Raw genomic sequence first — 24640 nt, forward strand, 5'->3', positions numbered from 1 at the left:
GGGAAGAGGTAAGGGTTTTTTATGGTTAGGGCTGGGGGTAAGGGGTTTAAGCCTAATGGCTGTCCCTTACTGCGAATGCCTTGCTCAGCACCACCTCCAGCCTGACCCTACGAGCCAGGGGTCTGAAATTTGGCATGCGTCAACTAGATGTATGTATGAGGGAGTATGCAAAATTTCATGAGCCCACGCCTGCAGGGGTGCATTCTTGAAACTTGGCAGCTTAATTCATACTTATATCTAGTATGAGCACGCCGAATTTCAGAGCCCTAGCTCGTACGGTTCGGCCGTAGCAGCTGGTCAGCTTCGTTTGAGGCCTAGTCTCATTTCTTCGCATTGGCATATATTGCCTAAGTTAGCAAACTCTAAAGCCCACTGCGGCTGAGTGGTAAGGGCTGCGCTAATGGAACTTGGCACACTTATTCATACCTGTATCTAGTTTATCTGTGTGAAATTTCAAGCCCCTAGCTCACACGGTTCAGCTGCAGGACCCCCTCAGGTTACCCGCCACTTCAGCGTTTAAAAGCTAATTGAAATGTAAAGGTACAGGTCCACCAAACTTGTTCTTTAAGAGTTACATTCTTGAAACTTGGCAGGTTAATTCACACTTATATCTAGTATGAGCACGGCGAATTTCAGAGCCCTAGCTCGTACGGTTCGGCCGTAGCGGCCGGTCAGCTTCGTTTGAGGCCTAGTGTTTTATGTCCGCATTATCTTCCATTAGCGACTTTACCAAACTAAAAGGGCCACTGCGGCTCAGTGTTAAGAGCTGTGCTCACGAAACTTGGCAAACTTGTTCATATGTGCATCTAGTTTGGGCAGGCCGAATTTCAGACCCCTAGCTCGTACAGATCAGGCGTTATGCCCCCTCAATATAGTTTGAGGCCTAGTCGGAAAAAATGCAGCCACTGACGATAAGAAGAAAAACAAAACAGGCTGGTTTCTAATTAAGGAGGCATAATTTTAATAGACATGCATGGACGATATTGAAGAGCAGACTGTCTAGTTTCAGGAACACTTTGAATCGTCTTCCTAGGTGACTCCTACACAGAGTTATGGCCTGTCAAATGCCAGGTGGGGTGCCTCCATTCACTTAACATTGGCGACCTCACTGACTTTGAGGGTCAATAAAAACTCTTCTATGAGGTGTACATGCATGAAACTTTACAGGTGTGTTTGTCCATGTCCCTAGTGTATGCAGGAGAAAATCCAGCCATCTTTCTCACACGGCTGAGGGTACAGGTACCTTTATGTGCTTTGCGGGCCATTGGTGAGGGCTGCGCTCGTGAAAGTTCAGTATGTTATTTCCCCATACATCTGGCTCCACTATGCCAAATTTCAGACCTCTAGCTCACACGGGCCGACCGTGAGACCACCAGACACTAAAGGGTTAATAAAAACTGTCTCGTGTGGCCTAGACCCCCCAGATTTGGGTCACTGGTGCAGACCGCCCTTCCCTATCAATGCTCCAAATTTCAGGCCTCTAGCTCAAAGGGAACTGCAGTTATGGGCTGATTTCCAAGAGAGGCCCCTCTCAGCCGCAGCAAGCTTTCAGTATGGGGTTGTGGGTCTAGGCACACACAGGCATTTTTTGGCCAGACAGAGGAAATCGCAGTCAAAATATGCTCCTCTGATTTGAAAGCTAAATTAATCAATTAAAGAAGCATAATCGTAACAGACATGTAATGGGCGATTTAAAGAGCAGACTGTCTAGTTTCAGGAACACTTTGAATCATCTTCCTAGGCCACTCCTACATGGAGTTATGGCCTGTGAAATGACAGGTGGGGTGCCTCCATTCACTTAACATTGGCGACCTCACTGACTTTGAGGGCCAATAAAAACTGTTCTGTCATATCTTCAGTCATGAAACTGGGCACACTTGTCCAGAGACATATCTAGTTTATGCGTGCCAAATCTCAGACCCCTAGCTCCTACGGCTGCTCCGTGGCGCCCCCTGAAGGTAGTTTGAGGCCTAGTCGAAGAGATGCAGCCTCTCACATTTAAAGCCTGTTAGAATCTAATTAAGAAGGCATAATTTTAATGGACATGTATTGGGTGATTTAAAGAGCAGACTGTGTAGTCTCAGGAACATTTTGAATCATCTTCCTAGGCCACTCCTACACTTCAAATGACATACGCGGTGCCTCCATTCACTTAACATTGCCGACCTCGCTGAATCTGAGGGTCGATTAAAACTGTTCTGTAAGAGCTGGGCTCTTGAAACTCGGCACGCTTGTCCGGACACACGTCGAGTTTACGCGTGCCGAATTTCAGAATCCTAGCTCGTAGGGCTCCGTCATGACGCCCCCTCATGTTTGTTTGTTTGTTAATCTTAAATGTCTAAGGGAGCTAAAGGCCTCATAAATGACTTTGGGGGTCCGTCACGGCTGAAGCCTACGAGCCAGGGGTCTGCAATTTGGCATGCGTCAACTAGATGCATGTATGAGGGAGTATGCAAAATTTCATGAGCCCACGCCTTAGAGAACTTGTCTGGTGTAATTTTAAATGTCTAATTTAAGGGAGCTAAAGGCCTCATAAATGACTTGGGGGTCCGTCACGGCTGAAGCCTACGAGCCAGGGGTCTGAAATTTGGCATGCGTCAACTAGATGTATGTATGAGGGAGTATGCAAAATTTCATGAGCCCACGCCTTAGAGAACTTGTCTGGTGTAATTTTAAATGTCTAATTTAATGGAGCTAAAGGCCTCATAAATGACTTGGGGGTCCGTCACGGCTGAAGCCTACGAGCCAGGGGCCTGAAATTTGGCATGCTTCAACTAGAAGTATGTATGAGGGAGTATGCAAAATTTCATGAGCCCACGCCTTAGAGAACTTGTCTGGTGTAATTTTAAATGTCTAATGGAGCTAAAGGCCTCATAAATGACTTTGGGGGTCCGTCACGGCTGAAGCCTACGAGCCAGGGGTCTGCAATTTGGCATGCGTCAACTAGATGTATGTATGAGGGAGTATGCAAAATTTCATGAGCCCACGCCTTAGAGAACTTGTCTGGTGTAATTTTAAATGTCTAATTTAAGGGAGCTAAAGGCCTCATAAATGACTTGGGGGGTCCGTCACGGCTGAAGCCTACGAGCCAGGGGTCTGAAATTTGGCATGCCTCAACTAGATGTATGTATGAGGGAGTATGCAAAATTTCATGAGCCCACGCCTTAGAGAACTTGTCTGGTGTAATTTTAAATGTCTAATTTAAGGGAGCTAAAGGCCTCATAAATGACTTGGGGAGCCTTCCGAAGTCTGCTAATTCATCTCATATGGTGATGTTAACCGCTTGAGTAAGTGGCCTGTGGGTGGCACTGATAGAATACTTGAGGCTTCTTTTCCTTAAAGGGTCCCATTATTCATCATGTTTTTATGCTCCACAAATACTGTAGGTTTTCAGCTTTATTTGCATGTGTACATTTTATATTGTCTGTCATGCTGCTGCATATCAGGCCTGACCACTTAGGCTATTTTCACTGTATTAATTTCTTTGGCCTCTGTGATTTTGCTAAGGTTACCCTGCTAATTCCCTTGCAAACTGTAAAATAAAAGCGTGATTGCTTGAGCAGACGCTCATTCCAGGCATCCGTACAGACTGCCGGGCCCTTCCAAAGTCTGTTAATTCATCTCTCCAGTTAAAAGTTATGAGCATTTGACAAGGCCTAGCTCCTTTTTCCCCAAACCAGAGTCCCAGCAACACATGTGTTGCTGCATCTCTGATCCTCAACTTTAATTCTCAGTTTAATTTCTGAGGCACCGTCGGCTCCAGAGACTTGGAATTTGGTACACGCGTCTCCCAGGCACTGCCGGTTCAGAATCTGCAAGTGCCCGGTCTCCAAGTCGCCACCGGGTGGCGCTAGAGCGATTAGCAGTTAGGTGCTCTGGCCTGCCATCTGGTGGCGACTGGCATGCGTGCCTACAAATGACTGGCGGTTAGTTGCGTAGTGAGCTTTTGGCTGCGGTTGTCGGTTTTTTTGTTTTAGTTGTGTGTGACTAGACCTCTATGTAAGTAGGGTATCGCGAGAGGGGGGTGCAATGGGCGTGGCTGCACCCCCCCTGGCCCCGCCCCCCGGCCGGTGCAGGGGGCGTGGCTGGGCGTGGCCTGGCGCACAGGCGTCACGCGTGCGAAGGAAGGCCGTGTCTCGCTCCGTTTGCGAGATATTGCGGAAAAACGTCGTAACTTTTTTTCCATGTAGGCGGGCTTTGATTTGATTGGTGCAGGTGGCCTCTACTGGTGGAGAGGGATCTGAGGAACTTTGTTGCGAGTGTCTACGACGTTCCCAGGCGGAGACACGCCCACTTCCGGTTTGGATGCTAACAATGCTAACATGCTAACTTTTGCGATAAGAGCAGATTGCGTGCCTAGGGCGCGCAGAACGTGTAGATCCAAAGTTCGGGCCCGATCCGGGCATGCTAAGACATGCTAAATGCTAACATGCTAACACGCTAACTCTCGAGACGACAGCGGATTGCGCACCTGCAGAAGGTGTATATCCAGATCTGAGCATGCCAAGACATGCTAAATGCTAACACGCTAACTTGAGAATGCGACGGGGCTAAGTGCGTCCCGGTCCCTTTCCCGCACTCCTGCCTAAGCTGTTTGTTGGTTACGCTAAGCCTAGCCAGATCTGCTAGGTCTAATTACGGGTTTGATAGTTATGCAAGGCCTAGCCAGATTTGCTAGGTCTAATTGATGTATTTGATAGTTATGCAAAGGCTGAAGCCTACGAGCCAGGGGCCTGAAATTTGGCATGCGTCAACTAGAAGTATGTATGAGGGAGTATGCAAAATTTCATGAGCCCACGCCTTAGAGAACTTGTCTGGTGTAATTTTAAATGTCTAAGGGAGCTAAAGGCCTCATAAATGACTTTGGGGGTCCGTCACGGCTGAAGCCTACGAGCCAGGGGTCTGCAATTTGGCATGCGTCAACTAGATGTATGTATGAGGGAGTATGCAAAATTTCATGAGCCCACGCCTTAGAGAACTTGTCTGGTGTAATTTTAAATGTCTAATTTAAGGGAGCTAAAGGCCTCATAAATGACTTGGGGGTCCGTCACGGCTGAAGCCTACGAGCCAGGGGTCTGAAATTTGGCATGCGTCAACTAGATGTATGTATGAGGGAGTATGCAAAATTTCATGAGCCCACGCCTTAGAGAACTTGTCTGGTGTAATTTTAAATGTCTAAGGGAGCTAAAGGCCTCATAAATGACTTGGGGGTCCGTCACGGCTGAAGCCTACGAGCCAGGGGTCTGAAATTTGGCAAGCTTCAACTAGATCTATGTATGAGGGAGTATGCAAAATTTCATGAGCCCACGCCTTAGAGAACTTGTCTGGTGTAATTTTAAATGTCTAAGGGAGCTAAAGGCCTCATAAATGACTTGGGGGTCCGTCACGGCTGAAGCCTACGAGCCAGGGGCCTGAAATTTGGCATGCTTCAACTAGATCTATGTATGAGGGAGTATGCAAAATTTCATGAGCCCACGCCTTAGAGAACTTGTCTGGTGTAATTTTAAATGTCTAAGGGAGCTAAAGGCCTCATAAATGACTTGGGGGTCCGTCACGGCTGAAGCCTACGAGCCAGGGGTCTGAAATTTGGCATGCGTCAACTAGATCTATGTATGAGGGAGTATGCAAAATTTCATGAGCCCACGCCTTAGAGAACTTGTCTGGTGTAATTTTAAATGTCTAATTTATGGGAGCTAAAGGCCTCATAAATGACTTGGGGGGTCCGTCACGGCTGAAGCCTACGAGCCAGGGGTCTGAAATTTGGCATGCGTCAACTAGATGTATGTATGAGGGAGTATGCAAAATTTCATGAGCCCACGCCTTAGAGAACTTGTCTGGTGTAATTTTAAATGTCTAAGGGAGCTAAAGGCCTCATAAATGACTTGGGGGTCCGTCACGGCTGAAGCCTACGAGCCAGGGGCCTGAAATTTGGCATGCTTCAACTAGAAGTATGTATGAGGGAGTATGCAAAATTTCATGAGCCCACGCCTTAGAGAACTTGTCTGGTGTAATTTTAAATGTCTAAGGGAGCTAAAGGCCTCATAAATGACTTTGGGGGTCCGTAACGGCTGAAGCCTACGAGCCAGGGGTCTGCAATTTGGCATGCGTCAACTAGATGTATGTATGAGGGAGTATGCAAAATTTCATGAGCCCACGCCTTAGAGAACTTGTCTGGTGTAATTTTAAATGTCTAAGGGAGCTAAAGGCCTCATAAATGACTTTGGGGGTCCGTAACGGCTGAAGCCTACGAGCCAGGGGTCTGCAATTTGGCATGCGTCAACTAGATGTATGTATGAGGGAGTATGCAAAATTTCATGAGCCCACGCCTTAGAGAACTTGTCTGGTGTAATTTTAAATGTCTAATTTAAGGGCGCTAAAGGCCTCATAAATGACTTGGGGGTCCGTCACGGCTGAAGCCTACGAGCCAGGGGTCTGAAATTTGGCATGCGTCAACTAGATGTATGTATGAGGGAGTATGCAAAATTTCATGAGCCCACGCCTTAGAGAACTTGTCTGGTGTAATTTTAAATGTCTAAGGGAGCTAAAGGCCTCATAAATGACTTGGGGGTCCGTCACGGCTGAAGCCTATGAGCCAGGGGCCTGAAATTTGGCATGCTTCAACTAGATCTATGTATGAGGGAGTATGCAAAATTTCATGAGCCCACGCCTTAGAGAACTTGTCTGGTGTAATTTTAAATGTCTAAGGGAGCTAAAGGCCTCATAAATGACTTTGGGGGTCCGTCACGGCTGAAGCCTACGAGCCAGGGGTCTGCAATTTGGCATGCGTCAACTAGATGTATGTATGAGGGAGTATGCAAAATTTCATGAGCCCACGCCTTAGAGAACTTGTCTGGTGTAATTTTAAATGTCTAAGGGAGCTAAAGGCCTCATAAATGACTTGGGGGTCCGTCACGGCTGAAGCCTACGAGCCAGGGGCCTGAAATTTGGCATGCTTCAACTAGATCTATGTATGAGGGAGTATGCAAAATTTCATGAGCCCACGCCTTAGAGAACTTGTCTGGTGTAATTTTAAATGTCTAACGGAGCTAAAGGCCTCATAAATGACTTGGGGGTCCGTCACGGCTGAAGCCTACGAGCCAGGGGTCTGAAATTTGGCATGCGTCAACTAGATCTATGTATGAGGGAGTATGCAAAATTTCATGAGCCCACGCCTTAGAGAACTTGTCTGGTGTAATTTTAAATGTCTAATTTATGGGAGCTAAAGGCCTCATAAATGACTTGGGGGGTCCGTCACGGCTGAAGCCTACGAGCCAGGGGTCTGAAATTTGGCATGCGTCAACTAGATGTATGTATGAGGGAGTATGCAAAATTTCATGAGCCCACGCCTTAGAGAACTTGTCTGGTGTAATTTCAAATGTCTAGTTTAAGGGAGCTAAAGGCCTCATAAAGGAATTGGGGGGTCCGTCACGGCTGAAGCCTACGAGCCAGGGGTCTGAAATTTGGCATGCGTCAACTAGATGTATGTATGAGGGAGTTTGCAAAATTTCATGAGCCCACGCCTTAGAGAACTTGTCTGGTGTAATTTTAAATGTCTAATTTAAGGGAGCTAAAGGCCTCATAAAGGACTAGGGGGGTCCGTCACGGCTGAAGCCTACGAGCCAGGGGTCTGAAATTTGGCATGCGTCAACTAGATGTATGTATGAGGGAGTTTGCAAAATTTCATGAGCCCACGCCTTAGAGAACTTGTCTGGTGTAATTTTAAATGTCTAATTTAAGGGAGCTAAAGGCCTCATAAAGGACTAGTGGGGTCCGTCACGGCTGAAGCCTACGAGCCAGGGGTCTGAAATTTGGCATGCGTCAACTAGATGTATGTATGAGGGAGTTTGCAAAATTTCATGAGCCCACGCCTTAGAGAACTTGTCTGGTGTAATTTCAAATGTCTAATTTAAGGGAGCTAAAGGCCTCATAAAGGAATTGGGGGGGTCCGTCACGGCTGAAGCCTACGAGCCAGGGGTCTGAAATTTGGCATGCGTCAACTAGATCTATGTATGAGGGAGTTTGCAAAATTTCATGAGCCCACGCCTTAGAGAACTTGTCTGGTGTAATTTTAAATGTCTAGTTTAAGGGAGCTAAAGGCCTCATAAAGGACTTGGGGGGTCCGTCACGGCTGAAGCCTACGAGCCAGGGGTCTGAAATTTGGCATGCGTCAACTAGATGTATGTATGAGGGAGTTTCCAAAATTTCATGAGCCCACGCCTTAGAGAACTTGTCTGGTGTAATTTTAAATGTCTAATTTAAGGGAGCTAAAGGCCTCATAAAGGACTTGGGGGGTCCGTCACGGCTGAAGCCTACGAGCCAGGGGTCTGAAATTTGGCATGCGTCAACTAGATCTATGTATGAGGGAGTTTGCAAAATTTCATGAGCCCACGCCTTAGAGAACTTGTCTGGTGTAATTTCAAATGTCTAATTTAAGGGAGCTAAAGGCCTCATAAAGGACTTGGGGGGTCCGTCACGGCTGAAGCCTACGAGCCAGGGGTCTGAAATTTGGCATGCGTCAACTAGATCTATGTATGAGGGAGTTTGCAAAATTTCATGAGCCCACGCCTTAGAGAACTTGTCTGGTGTAATTTTAAATGTCTAGTTTAAGGGAGCTAAAGGCCTCATAAAGGACTTGGGGGGTCCGTCACGGCTGAAGCCTACGAGCCAGGGGTCTGAAATTTGGCATGCGTCAACTAGATCTATGTATGAGGGAGTTTGCAAAATTTCATGAGCCCACGCCTTAGAGAACTTGTCTTGTGTAATTTTAAATGTCTAAGGGAGCTAAAGGCCTCATAAAGGACTTGGGGGGGTCCGTCACGGCTGAAGCCTACGAGCCAGGGGTCTGAAATTTGGCATGCGTCAACTAGATGTATGTATGAGGGAGTTTGCAAAATTTCATGAGCCCACGCCTTAGAGAACTTGTCTGGTGTAATTTTAAATGTCTAATTTAAGGGAGCTAAAGGCCTCATAAAGGACTAGGGGGGTCCGTCACGGCTGAAGCCTACGAGCCAGGGGTCTGAAATTTGGCATGCGTCAACTAGATCTATGTATGAGGGAGTTTGCAAAATTTCATGAGCCCACGCCTTAGAGAACTTGTCTGGTGTAATTTCAAATGTCTAGTTTAAGGGAGCTAAAGGCCTCATAAAGGACTTGGGGGGTCCGTCACGGCTGAAGCCTACGAGCCAGGGGTCTGAAATTTGGCATGCGTCAACTAGATGTATGTATGAGGGAGTTTGCAAAATTTCATGAGCCCACGCCTTAGAGAACTTGTCTGGTGTAATTTTAAATGTCTAATTTAAGGGAGCTAAAGGCCTCATAAAGGACTAGGGGGGTCCGTCACGGCTGAAGCCTACGAGCCAGGGGTCTGAAATTTGGCATGCGTCAACTAGATGTATGTATGAGGGAGTTTGCAAAATTTCATGAGCCCACGCCTTAGAGAACTTGTCTGGTGTAATTTTAAATGTCTAATTTAAGGGAGCTAAAGGCCTCATAAAGGACTAGGGGGGTCCGTCACGGCTGAAGCCTACGAGCCAGGGGTCTGAAATTTGGCATGCGTCAACTAGATGTATGTATGAGGGAGTTTGCAAAATTTCATGAGCCCACGCCTTAGAGAACTTGTCTGGTGTAATTTCAAATGTCTAATTTAAGGGAGCTAAAGGCCTCATAAAGGACTTGGGGGGTCCGTCACGGCTGAAGCCTACGAGCCAGGGGTCTGAAATTTGGCATGCGTCAACTAGATGTATGTATGAGGGAGTTTGCAAAATTTCATGAGCCCACGCCTTAGAGAACTTGTCTGGTGTAATTTCAAATGTCTAATTTAAGGGAGCTAAAGGCCTCATAAAGGACTTGGGGGGTCCGTCACGGCTGAAGCCTACGAGCCAGGGGTCTGAAATTTGGCATGCGTCAACTAGATCTATGTATGAGGGAGTTTGCAAAATTTCATGAGCCCACGCCTTAGAGAACTTGTCTGGTGTAATTTTAAATGTCTAATTTAAGGGAGCTAAAGGCCTCATAAAGGACTAGGGGGGTCCGTCACGGCTGAAGCCTACGAGCCAGGGGTCTGAAATTTGGCATGCGTCAACTAGATGTATGTATGAGGGAGTTTGCAAAATTTCATGAGCCCACGCCTTAGAGAACTTGTCTGGTGTAATTTTAAATGTCTAGTTTAAGGGAGCTAAAGGCCTCATAAAGGACTAGGGGGGTCCGTCACGGCTGAAGCCTACGAGCCAGGGGTCTGAAATTTGGCATGCGTCAACTAGATGTATGTATGAGGGAGTTTGCAAAATTTCATGAGCCCACGCCTTAGAGAACTTGTCTGGTGTAATTTCAAATGTCTAATTTAAGGGAGCTAAAGGCCTCATAAAGGACTAGGGGGGTCCGTCACGGCTGAAGCCTACGAGCCAGGGGTCTGAAATTTGGCATGCGTCAACTAGATGTATGTATGAGGGAGTATGCAAAATTTCATGAGCCCACGCCTTAGAGAACTTGTCTGGTGTAATTTCAAATGTCTAATTTAAGGGAGCTAAAGGCCTCATAAAGGACTTGGGGGGTCCGTCACGGCTGAAGCCTACGAGCCAGGGGTCTGAAATTTGGCATGCGTCAACTAGATCTATGTATGAGGGAGTATTCCAAGTTTCATGCTTGTCAGTCATTCCAGTTAAAAGTTATGAGCATTTGACAAGGCCGAGCTCCTTTTTCCCCATATCAGAGTCCCAGCAACACATGTGTTGCTGCATCTCTGATCCTCAACTTTAATTCTCAGTTTAATTTCTGAGGCACCGTCGACTCCAGAGACTTGGAATTTGGTACACGCGTCTCCCAGGCAGTGCCGGTTCAGAATCTGCAAGTGCCCGGTCTCCAAGTCGCTGCGTTCTCCAAGTGGCCACTGGGTGGCGCTAGAGCGTCGGGGCTAAGTGCGTCCCAGTCCTTTTCCCGCACTCATGCCTAAGCTAAGGTTTGGTGCTTGTAAGTCATTCCAGTTAAAAGTTATGAGCATTTGACAAGGCCTAGCTCCTTTTTCCCCAAACCAGAGTCCCAGCAACACATGTGTTGCTGCATCTCTGATCCTCAACTTTAATTCTCAGTTTAATTTCTGAGGCACCGTCGGCTCCAGAGACTTGGAATTTGGTACACGCGTCTCCCAGGCACTGCCGGTTCAGAATCTGCAAGTGCCCGGTCTCCAAGTCGCCACCGGGTGGCGCTAGAGCGATTAGCAGTTAGGTGCTCTGGCCTGCCATCTGGTGGCGACTGGCATGCGTGCCTACAAATGACTGGCGGTTAGTTGCGTAGTGAGCTTTTGGCTGCGGTTGTCGGTTTTTTTGTTTTAGTTGTGTGTGACTAGACCTCTATGTAAGTAGGGTATCGCGAGAGGGGGGTGCAATGGGCGTGGCTGCACCCCCCTGGCCCCGCCCCCCGGCCGGTGCAGGGGGCGTGGCTGGGCGTGGCCTGGCGCACAGGCGTCACGCGTGCGAAGGAAGGCCGTGTCTCGCTCCGTTTGCGAGATATTGCGGAAAAACGTCGTAACTTTTTTTCCATGTAGGCGGGCTTTGATTTGATTGGTGCAGGTGGCCTCTACTGGTGGAGAGGGATCTGAGGAACTTTGTTGCGAGTGTCTACGACGTTCCCAGGCGGAGACACGCCCACTTCCGGTTTGGATGCTAACAATGCTAACATGCTAACTTTTGCGATAAGAGCAGATTGCGTGCCTAGGGCACGCAGAACGTGTAGATCCAAAGTTCGGGCCCGATCCGGGCATGCTAAGACATGCTAAATGCTAACATGCTAACACGCTAACTCTCGAGACGACAGCGGATTGCGCACCTGCAGAAGGTGTATATCCAGATCTGAGCATGCCAAGACATGCTAAATGCTAACACGCTAACTTGAGAATGCGACGGGGCTAAGTGCGTCCCGGTCCCTTTCCCGCACTCCTGCCTAAGCTGTTTGTTGGTTACGCTAAGCCTAGCCAGATCTGCTAGGTCTAATTACGGGTTTGATAGTTATGCAAGGCCTAGCCAGATTTGCTAGGTCTAATTGATGTATTTGATAGTTATGCAAAGGCTGAAGCCTACGAGCCAGGGGCCTGAAATTTGGCATGCGTCAACTAGAAGTATGTATGAGGGAGTATGCAAAATTTCATGAGCCCACGCCTTAGAGAACTTGTCTGGTGTAATTTTAAATGTCTAAGGGAGCTAAAGGCCTCATAAATGACTTTGGGGGTCCGTCACGGCTGAAGCCTACGAGCCAGGGGTCTGCAATTTGGCATGCGTCAACTAGATGTATGTATGAGGGAGTATGCAAAATTTCATGAGCCCACGCCTTAGAGAACTTGTCTGGTGTAATTTTAAATGTCTAATTTAAGGGAGCTAAAGGCCTCATAAATGACTTGGGGGTCCGTCACGGCTGAAGCCTACGAGCCAGGGGTCTGAAATTTGGCATGCGTCAACTAGATGTATGTATGAGGGAGTATGCAAAATTTCATGAGCCCACGCCTTAGAGAACTTGTCTGGTGTAATTTTAAATGTCTAAGGGAGCTAAAGGCCTCATAAATGACTTGGGGGTCCGTCACGGCTGAAGCCTACGAGCCAGGGGTCTGAAATTTGGCATGCTTCAACTAGATCTATGTATGAGGGAGTATGCAAAATTTCATGAGCCCACGCCTTAGAGAACTTGTCTGGTGTAATTTTAAATGTCTAAGGGAGCTAAAGGCCTCATAAATGACTTGGGGGTCCGTCACGGCTGAAGCCTACGAGCCAGGGGCCTGAAATTTGGCATGCTTCAACTAGATCTATGTATGAGGGAGTATGCAAAATTTCATGAGCCCACGCCTTAGACAACTTGTCTGGTGTAATTTTAAATGTCTAAGGGAGCTAAAGGCCTCATAAATGACTTGGGGGTCCGTCACGGCTGAAGCCTACGAGCCAGGGGTCTGAAATTTGGCATGCGTCAACTAGATGTATGTATGAGGGAGTATGCAAAATTTCATGAGCCCACGCCTTAGAGAACTTGTCTGGTGTAATTTTAAATGTCTAATTTAAGGGAGCTAAAGGCCTCATAAATTACTTGGGGGTCCGTCACGGCTGAAGCCTACGAGCCAGGGGTCTGAAATTTGGCATGCGTCAACTAGATGTATGTATGAGGGAGTATGCAAAATTTCATGAGCCCACGCCTTAGAAAACTTGTCTGGTGTAATTTTAAATGTCTAAGGGAGCTAAAGGCCTCATAAATGACTTGGGGGTCCGTCACGGCTGAAGCCTACGAGCCAGGGGTCTGAAATTTGGCATGCGTCAACTAGATGTATGTATGAGGGAGTATGCAAAATTTCATGAGCCCACGCCTTAGAGAACTTGTCTGGTGTAATTTTAAATGTCTAATTTAAGGGAGCTAAAGGCCTCATAAATTACTTGGGGGTCCGTCACGGCTGAAGCCTACGAGCCAGGGGTCTGAAATTTGGCATGCGTCAACTAGATGTATGTATGAGGGAGTATGCAAAATTTCATGAGCCCACGCCTTAGAAAACTTGTCTGGTGTAATTTTAAATGTCTAAGGGAGCTAAAGGCCTCATAAATGACTTGGGGGTCCGTCACGGCTGAAGCCTACGAGCCAGGGGCCTGAAATTTGGCATGCTTCAACTAGAAGTATGTATGAGGGAGTATGCAAAATTTCATGAGCCCACGCCTTAGAAAACTTGTCTGGTGTAATTTTAAATGTCTAAGGGAGCTAAAGGCCTCATAAATGACTTTGGGGGTCCGTAACGGCTGAAGCCTACGAGCCAGGGGTCTGAAATTTGGCATGCGTCAACTAGATCTATGTATGAGGGAGTATGCAAAATTTCATGAGCCCACGCCTTAGAGAACTTGTCTGGTGTAATTTTAAATGTCTAAGGGAGCTAAAGGCCTCATAAATGACTTGGGGGTCCGTCACGGCTGAAGCCTACGAGCCAGGGGCCTGAAATTTGGCATGCTTCAACTAGATCTATGTATGAGGGAGTATGCAAAATTTCATGAGCCCACGCCTTAGACAACTTGTCTGGTGTAATTTTAAATGTCTAAGGGAGCTAAAGGCCTCATAAATGACTTGGGGGTCCGTCACGGCTGAAGCCTACGAGCCAGGGGTCTGAAATTTGGCATGCGTCAACTAGATGTATGTATGAGGGAGTATGCAAAATTTCATGAGCCCACGCCTTAGAGAACTTGTCTGGTGTAATTTTAAATGTCTAAGGGAGCTAAAGGCCTCATAAATGACTTTGGGGGTCCGTAACGGCTGAAGCCTACGAGCCAGGGGTCTGCAATTTGGCATGCGTCAACTAGATGTATGTATGAGGGAGTATGCAAAATTTCATGAGCCCACGCCTTAGAGAACTTGTCTGGTGTAATTTTAAATGTCTAATTTAAGGGAGCTAAAGGCCTCATAAATGACTTGGGGGTCCGTCACGGCTGAAGCCTACGAGCCAGGGGTCTGAAATTTGGCATGCGTCAACTAGATGTATGTATGAGGGAGTATGCAAAATTTCATGAGCCCACGCCTTAGAGAACTTGTCTGGTGTAATTTTAAATGTCTAAGGGAGCTAAAGGCCTCATAAATGACTTGGGGGTCCGTCACGGCTGAAGCCTACGAGCCAGGGGCCTGAAATTTGGCATGCTTCAACTAGATCTATGTATGAGGGAGTATGCAAAATTTCATGAGCCCACGCCTTAGAGAACTTGTCTGGTGTAATTTTAAATGTCTAAGGGAGCTAAAGGCCTCATAAATGACTTGGGGGTCCGTCACGGCTGAAGCCTACGAGCCAGGGGTCTGAAATTTGGCATGCGTCAACTAGATGTATGTATGAGGGAGTATGCAAAATTTCATGAGCCCACGCCTTAGAGAACTTGTCTGGTGTAATTTTAAATGTCTAAGGGAGCTAAAGGCCTCATAAATGACTTGGGGGTCCGTCACGGCTGAAGCCTACGAGCCAGGGGTCTGAAATTTGGCATGCGTCAACTAGATGTATGTATGAGGGAGTATGCAAAATTTCATGAGCCCACGCCTTAGAGAACTTGTCTGGTGTAATTTTAAATGTCTAATTTAAGGGAGCTAAAGACCTCATAAATGACTTGGGGGGTCCGTCACGGCTGAAGCCTACGAACCAGGGGTCTGAAATTTGGCATGCGTCAACTAGATGTATGTGTGAGGGAGTATGCAAAGTTTCATGCTTGTAAGTCATTCCAGTTAAAAGTTATGAGCATTTGACATGGCCTAGCTCCTTTTTCCCCAAATCAGAGTCCCAGCAACACATGTGTTGCTGCATCTCTGATCCTCAACTTTAATTCTCAGTTTAATTTCTGAGGCACCGTCGACTCCAGAGACTTGGAATTTGGTACACGCGTCTCCCAGGCAGTGCCGGTTCAGAATCTGCAAGTGCCCGGTCTCCAAGTCGCTGCGTTCTCCAAGTGGCCACTGGGTGGCGCTAGAGCGTCGGGGCTAAGTGCGTCCCAGTCCTTTTCCCGCACTCATGCCTAAGCTAAGGTTTGGTGCTTGTAAGTCATTCCAGTTAAAAGTTATGAGCATTTGACAAGGCCTAGCTCCTTTTTCCCCAAACCAGAGTCCCAGCAACACATGTGTTGCTGCATCTCTGATCCTCAACTTTAATTCTCAGTTTAATTTCTGAGGCACCGTCGGCTCCAGAGACTTGGAATTTGGTACACGCGTCTCCCAGGCACTGCCGGTTCAGAATCTGCAAGTGCCCGGTCTCCAAGTCGCTGCGTTCTCCAAGTGGCCACTGGGTGGCGCTAGAGCGTCGGGGCTAAGTGCGTCCCAGTCCCTTTCCCGCACTCCTGCCTAAGCTGTTTGTTGGTTACGCTAAGCCTAGCCAGATTTGCTAGGTCTAATTGATGTATTTGATAGTTATGCAAAGGCTGCCCAGATTTGCTAATGTCAAGTTATGGATTTGATAGTTACGCAAGGCCTAGCCAGATTTGCTAGGTCCAATTGATGTATTTGATAGTTATGCAAAGGCTGCCCAGATTTGCTAATGTCAAGTTATGGATTTGATAGTTACGCAAGGCCTAGCCAGATTTGCTAGGTCTAATTGATGTATTTGATAGTTATGCAAAGGCTGCCCAGATTTGCTAATGTCAAGTTATGGATTTGATAGTTACGCAAGGCCTAGCCAGATTTGCTAGGTCTAATTGATGTATTTGATAGTTATGCAAAGGCTGCCCAGATTTGCTAATGTCAAGTTATGGATTTGATAGTTACGCAAGGCCTAGCCAGATTTGCTAGGTCCAATTGATGTATTTGATAGTTATGCAAAGGCTGCCCAGATTTGCTAATGTCAAGTTATGGATTTGATAGTTACGCAAGGCCTAGCCAGATTTGCTAGGTCTAATTGATGTATTTGATAGTTATGCAAAGGCTGCCCAGATTTGCTAATGTCAAGTTATGGATTTGATAGTTACGCAAGGCCTAGCCAGATTTGCTAGGTCTAATTGATGTATTTGATAGTTATGCAAAGGCTGCCCAGATTTGCTAATGTCAAGTTATGGATTTGATAGTTACGCAAGGCCTAGCCAGATTTGCTAGGTCCAATTGATGTATTTGATAGTTATGCAAAGGCTGCCCAGATTTGCTAATGTCAAGTTATGGATTTGATAGTTACGCAAGGCCTAGCCAGATTTGCTAGGTCTAATTGATGTATTTGATAGTTATGCAAAGGCTGCCCAGATTTGCTAATGTCAAGTTATGGATTTGATAGTTACGCAAGGCCTAGCCAGATCTGCTAGGTCCAATTGATGTATTTGATAGTTATGCAAAGGCTGCCCAGATTTGCTAATGTCAAGTTATGGATTTGATAGTTACGCAAGGCCTAGCCAGATTTGCTAGGTCTAATTGATGTATTTGATAGTTATGCAAAGGCTGCCCAGATTTGCTAATGTCAAGTTATGGATTTGATAGTTACGCAAGGCCTAGCCAGATTTGCTAGGTCTAATTGATGTATTTGATAGTTATGCAAAGGCTGCCCAGATTTGCTAATGTCAAGTTATGGATTTGATAGTTACGCAAGGCCTAGCCAGATTTGCTAGGTCTAATTGATGTATTTGATAGTTATGCAAAGGCTGCCCAGATTTGCTAATGTCAAGTTATGGATTTGATAGTTACGCAAGGCCTAGCCAGATTTGCTAGGTCCAATTGATGTATTTGATAGTTATGCAAAGGCTGCCCAGATTTGCTAATGTCAAGTTATGGATTTGATAGTTACGCAAGGCCTAGCCAGATTTGCTAGGTCTAATTGATGTATTTGATAGTTATGCAAAGGCTGCCCAGATTTGCTAATGTCAAGTTATGGATTTGATAGTTACGCAAGGCCTAGCCAGATTTGCTAGGTCCAATTGATGTATTTGATAGTTATCCAAAGGCTGCCCAGATTTGCTAATGTCAAGTTATGGATTTGATAGTTACGCAAGGCCTAGCCAGATTTGCTAGGTCTAATTGATGTATTTGATAGTTATGCAAAGGCTGCCCAGATTTGCTAATGTCAAGTTATGGATTTGATAGTTACGCAAGGCCTAGCCAGATTTGCTAGGTCCAATTGATGTATTTGATAGTTATGCAAAGGCTGCCCAGATTTGCTAATGTCAAGTTATGGATTTGATAGTTACGCAAGGCCTAGCCAGATTTGCTAGGTCTTATTGATGTATTTGATAGTTATGCAAAGGCTGCCCAGATTTGCTAATGTCAAGTTATGGATTTGATAGTTACGCAAGGCCTAGACAGATTTGCTAGGTCCAATTACTGATTTCAGGGTTTGGGTTAGAGTATGTAGAGGGTCTTATGGTTAGGGAAGGGGGTTTCAGCGTTAGGGAAGGGGGTTTCAAGGTTAGGGAAGGGGGTTTTAGGGTTAGGGAAGGGGGTTTCAGCGTTAGGGAAGGGGGTTTTAGGGTTAGGGAAGGGGGTTTCAGCATTAGGGAAGGGGGTTTTAGGGTTAGGGAAGGGGGTTTTAGGGTTAGGGAAGGGGGTTTCAGCGTTAGGGAAGGGGGTTTTAGGGTTAGGGAAGGGGGTTTTAGGGTTAGGGAAGTGGGTTTCAGTGTTAGGGAAGGGGGTATTATGGCTAGGGAAGAGGTAAGGGTTTTTTATGGTTAGGGCTGGGGGTAAGGGGTTTAAGCCTAATGGCTGTCCCTTACTGCGAATGCCTTGCTCAGCACCACCTCCAGCCTGACCCTACGAGCCAGGGGTCTGAAATTTGGCATGCGTCAACTAGATGTATGTATGAGGGAGTATGCAAAATTTCATGAGCCCACGCCTGCAGGGGTGCATTCTTGAAACTTGGCAGCTTAATTCATACTTATATCTAGTATGAGCACGCCGAATTTCAGAGCCCTAGCTCGTACGGTTCGGCCGTAGCAGCTGGTCAGCTTCGTTTGAGGCCTAGTCTCATTTCTTCGCATTGGCATATATTGCCTAAGTTAGCAAACTCTAAAGCCCACTGCGGCTGAGTGGTAAGGGCTGCGCTAATGGAACTTGGCACACTTATTCATACCTGTATCTAGTTTATCTGTGTGAAATTTCAAGCCCCTAGCTCACACGGTTCAGCTGCAGGACCCCCTCAGGTTACCCGCCACTTCAGCGTTTAAAAGCTAATTGAAATGTAAAGGTACAGGTCCACCAAACTTGTTCTTTAAGAGTTACATTCTTGAAACTTGGCAGGTTAATTCACACTTATATCTAGTATGAGCACGGCGAATTTCAGAGCCCTAGCTCGTACGGTTCGGCCGTAGCGGCCGGTCAGCTTCGTTTGAGGCCTAGTGTTTTATGTCCGCATTATCTTCCATTAGCGACTTTACCAAACTAAAAGGGCCACTGCGGCTCAGTGTTAAGAGCTGTGCTCACGAAACTTGGCAAACTTGTTCATATGTGCATCTAGTTTGGGCAGGCCGAATTTCAGACCCCTAGCTCGTACAGATCAGGCGTTATGCCCCCTCAATATAGTTTGAGGCCTAGTCGGAAAAAATGCAGCCACTGACGATAAGAAGAAAAACAAAACAGGCTGGTTTCTAATTAAGGAGGCATAATTTTAATAGACATGCATGGACGATATTGAAGAGCAGACTGTCTAGTTTCAGGAACACTTTGAATCGTCTTCCTAGGTGACTCCTACACAGAGTTATGGCCTGTCAAATGCCAGGTGGGGTGCCTCCATTCACTTAACATTGGCGACCTCACTGACTTTGAGGGTCAATAAAAACTCTTCTATGAGGTGTACATGCATGAAACTTTACAGGTGTGTTTGTCCATGTCCCTAGTGTATGCAGGAGAAAATCCAGCCATCTTTCTCACACGGCTGAGGGTACAGGTACCTTTATGTGCTTTGCGGGCCATTGGTGAGGGCTGCGCTCGTGAAAGTTCAGTATGTTATTTCCCCATACATCTGGCTCCACTATGCCAAATTTCAGACCTCTAGCTCACACGGGCCGACCGTGAGACCACCAGACACTAAAGGGTTAATAAAAACTGTCTCGTGTGGCCTAGACCCCCCAGATTTGGGTCACTGGTGCAGACCGCCCTTCCCTATCAATGCTCCAAATTTCAGGCCTCTAGCTCAAAGGGAACTGCAGTTATGGGCTGATTTCCAAGAGAGGCCCCTCTCAGCCGCAGCAAGCTTTCAGTATGGGGTTGTGGGTCTAGGCACACACAGGCATTTTTTGGCCAGACAGAGGAAATCGCAGTCAAAATATGCTCCTCTGATTTGAAAGCTAAATTAATCAATTAAAGAAGCATAATCGTAACAGACATGTAATGGGCGATTTAAAGAGCAGACTGTCTAGTTTCAGGAACACTTTGAATCATCTTCCTAGGCCACTCCTACATGGAGTTATGGCCTGTGAAATGACAGGTGGGGTGCCTCCATTCACTTAACATTGGCGACCTCACTGACTTTGAGGGCCAATAAAAACTGTTCTGTCATATCTTCAGTCATGAAACTGGGCACACTTGTCCAGAGACATATCTAGTTTATGCGTGCCAAATCTCAGACCCCTAGCTCCTACGGCTGCTCCGTGGCGCCCCCTGAAGGTAGTTTGAGGCCTAGTCGAAGAGATGCAGCCTCTCACATTTAAAGCCTGTTAGAATCTAATTAAGAAGGCATAATTTTAATGGACATGTATTGGGTGATTTAAAGAGCAGACTGTGTAGTCTCAGGAACATTTTGAATCATCTTCCTAGGCCACTCCTACACTTCAAATGACATACGCGGTGCCTCCATTCACTTAACATTGCCGACCTCGCTGAATCTGAGGGTCGATTAAAACTGTTCTGTAAGAGCTGGGCTCTTGAAACTCGGCACGCTTGTCCGGACACACGTCGAGTTTACGCGTGCCGAATTTCAGAATCCTAGCTCGTAGGGCTCCGTCATGACGCCCCCTCATGTTTGTTTGTTTGTTAATCTTAAATGTCTAAGGGAGCTAAAGGCCTCATAAATGACTTTGGGGGTCCGTCACGGCTGAAGCCTACGAGCCAGGGGTCTGCAATTTGGCATGCGTCAACTAGATGCATGTATGAGGGAGTATGCAAAATTTCATGAGCCCACGCCTTAGAGAACTTGTCTGGTGTAATTTTAAATGTCTAATTTAAGGGAGCTAAAGGCCTCATAAATGACTTGGGGGTCCGTCACGGCTGAAGCCTACGAGCCAGGGGTCTGAAATTTGGCATGCGTCAACTAGATGTATGTATGAGGGAGTATGCAAAATTTCATGAGCCCACGCCTTAGAGAACTTGTCTGGTGTAATTTTAAATGTCTAATTTAATGGAGCTAAAGGCCTCATAAATGACTTGGGGGTCCGTCACGGCTGAAGCCTACGAGCCAGGGGCCTGAAATTTGGCATGCTTCAACTAGAAGTATGTATGAGGGAGTATGCAAAATTTCATGAGCCCACGCCTTAGAGAACTTGTCTGGTGTAATTTTAAATGTCTAATGGAGCTAAAGGCCTCATAAATGACTTTGGGGGTCCGTCACGGCTGAAGCCTACGAGCCAGGGGTCTGCAATTTGGCATGCGTCAACTAGATGTATGTATGAGGGAGTATGCAAAATTTCATGAGCCCACGCCTTAGAGAACTTGTCTGGTGTAATTTTAAATGTCTAATTTAAGGGAGCTAAAGGCCTCATAAATGACTTGGGGGGTCCGTCACGGCTGAAGCCTACGAGCCAGGGGTCTGAAATTTGGCATGCCTCAACTAGATGTATGTATGAGGGAGTATGCAAAATTTCATGAGCCCACGCCTTAGAGAACTTGTCTGGTGTAATTTTAAATGTCTAATTTAAGGGAGCTAAAGGCCTCATAAATGACTTGGGGAGCCTTCCGAAGTCTGCTAATTCATCTCATATGGTGATGTTAACCGCTTGAGTAAGTGGCCTGTGGGTGGCACTGATAGAATACTTGAGGCTTCTTTTCCTTAAAGGGTCCCATTATTCATCATGTTTTTATGCTCCACAAATACTGTAGGTTTTCAGCTTTATTTGCATGTGTACATTTTATATTGTCTGTCATGCTGCTGCATATCAGGCCTGACCACTTAGGCTATTTTCACTGTATTAATTTCTTTGGCCTCTGTGATTTTGCTAAGGTTACCCTGCTAATTCCCTTGCAAACTGTAAAATAAAAGCGTGATTGCTTGAGCAGACGCTCATTCCAGGCATCCGTACAGACTGCCGGGCCCTTCCAAAGTCTGTTAATTCATCTCTCCAGTTAAAAGTTATGAGCATTTGACAAGGCCTAGCTCCTTTTTCCCCAAACCAGAGTCCCAGCAACACATGTGTTGCTGCATCTCTGATCCTCAACTTTAATTCTCAGTTTAATTTCTGAGGCACCGTCGGCTCCAGAGACTTGGAATTTGGTACACGCGTCTCCCAGGCACTGCCGGTTCAGAATCTGCAAGTGCCCGGTCTCCAAGTCGCCACCGGGTGGCGCTAGAGCGATTAGCAGTTAGGTGCTCTGGCCTGCCATCTGGTGGCGACTGGCATGCGTGCCTACAAATGACTGGCGGTTAGTTGCGTAGTGAGCTTTTGGCTGCGGTTGTCGGTTTTTTTGTTTTAGTTGTGTGTGACTAGACCTCTATGTAAGTAGGGTATCGCGAGAGGGGGGTGCAATGGGCGTGGCTGCACCCCCCCTGGCCCCGCCCCCCGGCCGGTGCAGGGGGCGTGGCTGGGCGTGGCCTGGCGCACAGGCGTCACGCGTGCGAAGGAAGGCCGTGTCTCGCTCCGTTTGCGAGATATTGCGGAAAAACGTCGTAACTTTTTTTCCATGTAGGCGGGCTTTGATTTGATTGGTGCAGGTGGCCTCTACTGGTGGAGAGGGATCTGAGGAACTTTGTTGCGAGTGTCTACGACGTTCCCAGGCGGAGACACGCCCACTTCCGGTTTGGATGCTAACAATGCTAACATGCTAACTTTTGCGATAAGAGCAGATTGCGTGCCTAGGGCGCGCAGAACGTGTAGATCCAAAGTTCGGGCCCGATCCGGGCATGCTAAGACATGCTAAATGCTAACATGCTAACACGCTAACTCTCGAGACGACAGCGGATTGCGCACCTGCAGAAGGTGTATATCCAGATCTGAGCATGCCAAGACATGCTAAATGCTAACACGCTAACTTGAGAATGCGACGGGGCTAAGTGCGTCCCGGTCCCTTTCCCGCACTCCTGCCTAAGCTGTTTGTTGGTTACGCTAAGCCTAGCCAGATCTGCTAGGTCTAATTACGGGTTTGATAGTTATGCAAGGCCTAGCCAGATTTGCTAGGTCTAATTGATGTATTTGATAGTTATGCAAAGGCTGAAGCCTACGAGCCAGGGGCCTGAAATTTGGCATGCGTCAACTAGAAGTATGTATGAGGGAGTATGCAAAATTTCATGAGCCCACGCCTTAGAGAACTTGTCTGGTGTAATTTTAAATGTCTAAGGGAGCTAAAGGCCTCATAAATGACTTTGGGGGTCCGTCACGGCTGAAGCCTACGAGCCAGGGGTCTGCAATTTGGCATGCGTCAACTAGATGTATGTATGAGGGAGTATGCAAAATTTCATGAGCCCACGCCTTAGAGAACTTGTCTGGTGTAATTTTAAATGTCTAATTTAAGGGAGCTAAAGGCCTCATAAATGACTTGGGGGTCCGTCACGGCTGAAGCCTACGAGCCAGGGGTCTGAAATTTGGCATGCGTCAACTAGATGTATGTATGAGGGAGTATGCAAAATTTCATGAGCCCACGCCTTAGAGAACTTGTCTGGTGTAATTTTAAATGTCTAAGGGAGCTAAAGGCCTCATAAATGACTTGGGGGTCCGTCACGGCTGAAGCCTACGAGCCAGGGGTCTGAAATTTGGCAAGCTTCAACTAGATCTATGTATGAGGGAGTATGCAAAATTTCATGAGCCCACGCCTTAGAGAACTTGTCTGGTGTAATTTTAAATGTCTAAGGGAGCTAAAGGCCTCATAAATGACTTGGGGGTCCGTCACGGCTGAAGCCTACGAGCCAGGGGCCTGAAATTTGGCATGCTTCAACTAGATCTATGTATGAGGGAGTATGCAAAATTTCATGAGCCCACGCCTTAGAGAACTTGTCTGGTGTAATTTTAAATGTCTAAGGGAGCTAAAGGCCTCATAAATGACTTGGGGGTCCGTCACGGCTGAAGCCTACGAGCCAGGGGTCTGAAATTTGGCATGCGTCAACTAGATCTATGTATGAGGGAGTATGCAAAATTTCATGAGCCCACGCCTTAGAGAACTTGTCTGGTGTAATTTTAAATGTCTAATTTATGGGAGCTAAAGGCCTCATAAATGACTTGGGGGGTCCGTCACGGCTGAAGCCTACGAGCCAGGGGTCTGAAATTTGGCATGCGTCAACTAGATGTATGTATGAGGGAGTATGCAAAATTTCATGAGCCCACGCCTTAGAGAACTTGTCTGGTGTAATTTTAAATGTCTAAGGGAGCTAAAGGCCTCATAAATGACTTGGGGGTCCGTCACGGCTGAAGCCTACGAGCCAGGGGCCTGAAATTTGGCATGCTTCAACTAGAAGTATGTATGAGGGAGTATGCAAAATTTCATGAGCCCACGCCTTAGAGAACTTGTCTGGTGTAATTTTAAATGTCTAAGGGAGCTAAAGGCCTCATAAATGACTTTGGGGGTCCGTAACGGCTGAAGCCTACGAGCCAGGGGTCTGCAATTTGGCATGCGTCAACTAGATGTATGTATGAGGGAGTATGCAAAATTTCATGAGCCCACGCCTTAGAGAACTTGTCTGGTGTAATTTTAAATGTCTAAGGGAGCTAAAGGCCTCATAAATGACTTTGGGGGTCCGTAACGGCTGAAGCCTACGAGCCAGGGGTCTGCAATTTGGCATGCGTCAACTAGATGTATGTATGAGGGAGTATGCAAAATTTCATGAGCCCACGCCTTAGAGAACTTGTCTGGTGTAATTTTAAATGTCTAATTTAAGGGCGCTAAAGGCCTCATAAATGACTTGGGGGTCCGTCACGGCTGAAGCCTACGAGCCAGGGGTCTGAAATTTGGCATGCGTCAACTAGATGTATGTATGAGGGAGTATGCAAAATTTCATGAGCCCACGCCTTAGAGAACTTGTCTGGTGTAATTTTAAATGTCTAAGGGAGCTAAAGGC

This window comes from Paramormyrops kingsleyae, unplaced genomic scaffold, assembly GCF_048594095.1.
Source record: "Paramormyrops kingsleyae isolate MSU_618 unplaced genomic scaffold, PKINGS_0.4 ups26, whole genome shotgun sequence".
In the NCBI taxonomy this organism is placed as follows: Eukaryota; Metazoa; Chordata; class Actinopteri; order Osteoglossiformes; family Mormyridae; genus Paramormyrops; species Paramormyrops kingsleyae.